Raw genomic sequence first — 4,940 nt, forward strand, 5'->3', positions numbered from 1 at the left:
ACCTTACACCAGTTAGAATGGCAAAAATTGACAAGACAAGAAACAACAAATGTTGGAGAGGTTGTGGAGAAAGGGGAACCCACTTACACTGTTGGTGGGAATGCAAGTTGGTACAGCCACTTTGAAAAACAGTATGGAGGTGCCTCAAAAAATTAAAAAGAGAGCTACTTTATGACCCAGCAATTGCACTACTGGGTATTTACCCCAAAGATACAGATGTAGTGAAAAGAAGGGCCATATGCACCCCAATGTTCATAGGGGCAATGTCTGCAATAGCCAAACTGTGGAAAGAGCCGAGATGCCTTTCTACAGATGAATGGATAAAGAAGATATGGTCCATATATACAATGGAATATTATTCAGCCATCAGAAAGAATGAATACCCAACTTTTACATCAACATGGATGGGACTGGAGGAGATTATGCTAAGTGAAATAAGTCAAGCAGAGAAAGTCAATTATCATATGGTTTCACTTGTTTGTGGAACATAAGGAATAGCATGGAGGACATTAGGAGAAGGAAGGGAAAAATGAAGGGGGGGATATCAGAGGGAGAGATGAACCATGAGAGACTATGGACTCTGAGAAACAAACTGAGGGTTTTGGAGGGGAGAGGGGTGTGGGGATGGGTCAGCCTGGTGATGGGTATTAAGGAGGGCACATACTGCATGGAACACTGGGTGTTACACGAAAACAATGAATTGTGGATCACCACATCAAAAACTAATGATGTATTCTATGGTGACTAACATAACATAATAAAATAAAATAAAAATAAATAAATAAAATGTTTAGTCCCACATAGTCAAAACTTCCAAATTCATGTAAAGATAAAAAATTTCCCTGAATGTTCAAGGCGCTGTCAAAACATACACATAAGACTATCATTGTCCTTTCCCTATCCTAAAGCACAATCACCCGAGCTGCAACAACCCAATGCATACTGTATGTTAATTTAGGGTTGCAGGACTTTAACTTGATCATCAACACAAAAGCATAAAAGTGTTGCAAAAGTTCATTATGTCTTATATTCAAACTCTTGAAATTGCTTCTTTTTATTTGGAAATGAAAGTTTTTTAACAAACCAGGCAATAGGAGTTATTTTTATAAAGATTTATTCTACTATCATCTTGGATTTAATAGAAAAACATCAGTAAAATTATTATGTGTAGTCAGGGACCATTTATTATTTCCCCGATGAGTCCTTAGATTTCTTCTTTTACTTTGGAATATTCATCTCTCTATCTTGATTTCTTCTCTAACTTTTCATCTTTGATTTATCCCTTCATGCCCACATGCAGTTGTATTATCTTTCTCCTCCATACTTTCACTCTTTCATTGAAGAATTTTGTTTTAATAGAAAAAAGGAAAGGAAGTAAAAGCACTTCATTTTTAGGTATATGTAATTTTATTTTAGACCTCTTTTCGGTTTGTAACCCTTCCTGTGAATCCTGTCCTTTGGGGTTCATGTGCTTATTAAAAAAAAAAAAAAAAAAGACCTTGAAAACAGTCCAGGAAAAAGAGAAAAAAAACAAAAACAAAACAAAACCCGTTTGTTTAAAGAGTATTGAGGGACCTCACATAAAACTTGCACAGCTACAGGAAGCTTCTCTCAGCTACAGAATCACTTCTTGCTTTATAGAGTGTGATTCTATTTACTTTACTCAAAACTTCAAGATTATTTTAAATCTGATTTGCCTATTGAGAGCAATGCAATATTTAACCAGCCTCTGCTTCCTGATTCTTTCCCTCTGTTGCCCCTGAAGCTTCCCAGATGTATACATGGCGTGCGCTCACATCTTGATACTGACATTAATATATTTCAACCTTTAAAGTTGTCCTTTGTGACTCTTCCTACATCCACTATTGCAGACTTCTCTATTATGATGTAATCTTGGTTACCGTAAGTTTACATTAGTTCAAATTATGTCTTTTTTTTTTTTTAGACAAAGTGCAAGCACCTTGTTCTTCAACTTTCTAGAAGGCCATCATATAACCCCAGAGGAAGCTAGCAACTTTATGTGAAACACATGGTGAGCCCCCAACATTCACCAATTAATGACTGGGATGCAAAGCATTTTAAACAAGGAGGGAAATATGCTCCAGTGTCTAAAGGAAAACAAAACAAAATAAAGCAGCAAGAATAAGATTATGTGGTTTGAAGTCAAAAGGATAATTTTTCAAAGCTTAAACAAGTGATGTGTAAAGAATAATTCCACTTCCCTTAAAAGTGAAAACCTCTGAAAGCTGACACCAAGAAATTTGGAAGCAAACTGTGGATGGCAGGGGAAAATGTTGTGGTACTGAGAACATATATAAGACACCAACATTTTTACTTCCTTCCCAGCAATAAATCAAGAGAGATTATTTGTGCAAAGGTAGATTTGGATACAAATTACGATTTTTGGAGAGAAAATTGTAAAAGCATAACCTATTGGTACTGAAAGAACAAAGGTCAATCAGTCAAATACTTTTAATCTTACAAAAGAGAACAATGAGATATTCATTATTGAAAGAATAACTCATAGAATATCTCTTAATTCTACTTTTTCTGTTTTTAACCTTTACTATTTGGCACAATATTTTGACATACATTTTTTTTCTTGTTCTAGAACATGTAAACTATGCTTACAAAGACAAGGTCCTACAGAGAATAAGAATGACTTCAGAAACTCTGCCTCCCTCCCAAACTTCTCAATGTAAAATTTCCCAAATTAAGAAAAAAGATAAAATTTAGAGAAATATCTAATTAGGGGTGGCTAATTGGCTCAGTTGGTTAAGCGTCTGACTCTTGATTTCAGCCCAGGTTATGATCTCAGGGCCCTGAGATTAAGCCCTGCATTGGGCTCCATACTGGACATGGAGCATGCTTAAGATTCTCTTTCTCCCTCCCTCTGTCTCTTCCCTCCTTGTGCGCATGTGCTCTCTCTCTCTCAAAAGAAAAAAAAATCCAATTATTCACTTCAATGAAGCTATAAATCTGGTTTTCCAGACTATTTTATTATGAAACAATTTTAAAATTTTAGTTTTTTTCTAATTCAAAGGTATCATATATATATATATAATTTGCAAAAGACAAAAGGCTATGAAGAGAAGTACAAGAAAATAATCAGATATCCAATAGTACATTTTGATACAGTTTCTCCCATTTATTCTTATGTTTATTGAAATAATTTTCTTTTCTTTTTTTTTAATATGGAATGCTTCATGAATTTAGGTGACATCCTTGCACAGAGGTCATGCTAATCTTCTCTGTATTGTTCCAATTTTAGTATATATGCTGCTATTGTGAGCACTATTAAAGACTTTATTTATTTATTTATTTATTTATTTATTTATTTATTTATTCATTTGAGACAGAGAGAGAGAGAGGGAGAGCAGGAGTGGGGGGAGGGGCAGATGAGGAGGGATTGGGAGAGAGAATCTCTCAAACAGACTCCACGCTGAGCACATAGCCTGATGTGGGACTCGAACTCACGACCCCAAGATCATGACCTGAGCTGAAACTAAGAGTCTGACACTTAACTAACTGAGTCCCCCAGGCATCGCAGAAGGAAGCACTATTGAAATCATTTTCTATATACAGAGTTGTAATCTACTCTAGCATTTTAACATTATTTTAGGAAAGTTTTTCTATGCCTTTAAATGTTTCTATGGCTTTAAATGTTCAACAGATGCATAAAATTTTATCATGTGGATATACCATTGTGTGTGTGTTTGTGTATGTGTGTGTGTGACCTCCACCACCATCATTTATTCCAGTAATTTTATATATATAAAAGATTAGTTTTAAGCATTTTTACATAAAGTCTTTTCCCTAAATTTTAATGAATTATTTCCATAGAAGAGATTCCTAGAAGTGTTTAAAATAGTAGCATTTGTAAGATTAATTTGCTTTCTGTAAATCTTTCCTCAATTTATACTCTCCCACTAGTGTATGAGACTGTCTGCCTCACTTCAGTTTTGCCAGCAATGAGTTCTATAGACCAAATTATTTGACAACATCAGGCTAGAAAAGTCATTGGTTAATTTAAAAAGCCAGTTAAAGTAGGAAGCACAATTTTTTTTTAATTTTATACAAACTTGAAGTGTATATATGTATGCTAACTTGCTTCTGTTGATTTAGAGCCAAAGGCTTTGATTTGTTTACCTCTTTGCTGTCATCTTTCTTGCATAAACTATATCCATCTTGCATCACTATACTTTTCAGGGTTTTTTTTTTTTTTTTGAATGAAACAAGAAATCAAGGATACTTATGAATAAGAATACAGAAATCTTCTGACCTTTAAAGAAAAAATTTGCCTCTGTTTTTATGTTGTTTCATCCAAATTGGTTTTGACATAAATTGTTTTAGGCAGTTTACTCTTTTCAAAGTATATAATTGAATGGATTAGTTATGTGTAAAGGGGAGGGTAAATACAGCTCTGTGGGTTCCATAATCTTTTTATTGGGTGCTGAACATTCCCTAAATCCCATTATTTTTGGAGTAGAAACTCATATGGTAAAGTACAGTAAGATAAAGTTTAAAAAAGATACCTAGTAGAACTCTTGTTTTTATATTATTGTGCACACAGCAGTCTTGACTTGGGCAGATGGCTATTTTAATAGCTTTGACTTCGTACATATTGCAAGAAGTTTTCTCTTACTTTTCATCACTCATAAATACATAAAAAGCTAACTGATAATATATGTGAATACTATCATTTACTGTAAAAATGCTCTCTGATACAAAATGCTATGCATAAAAATGTATATTAAGGGGCGCCTGGATGGCTCAGTCGTTAAGCGTCTGCCTTCAGCTCAGGTCATGATCCCAGGATCCTGGGATGGAGCCCCGCATCGGGCTCCCTGCTCCACGGGAACCTGCTTCTCCCTCTCCTGCTCCTCCTGCTTGTGTTCCCTCTCTTGCTGTGTCTCTCTCTGTCAAATAAATAAATAAAA

The 4,940-nt window shown here is 34.9% G+C and overlaps 1 non-coding gene across 1 annotated transcript; it reads right to left on the reverse strand.

Moving 5' to 3' along the window:
* Positions 1–3,188: 3,188 nt before the first annotated feature.
* On the reverse strand, positions 3,189–3,295 carry LOC115940464 (U6 spliceosomal RNA). Its single transcript, XR_004075213.2, has one exon. It is a non-coding gene; the product is annotated as a U6 spliceosomal RNA (small nuclear RNA).
* Between the last annotated feature and the right edge of the window lie 1,645 nt (positions 3,296–4,940).

Source organism: Leptonychotes weddellii, unplaced genomic scaffold, assembly GCF_054177405.1.
Source record: "Leptonychotes weddellii isolate Sample4059 unplaced genomic scaffold, ASM5417740v2 HiC_scaffold_7178, whole genome shotgun sequence".
NCBI classification, from domain to species: Eukaryota; Metazoa; Chordata; class Mammalia; order Carnivora; family Phocidae; genus Leptonychotes; species Leptonychotes weddellii.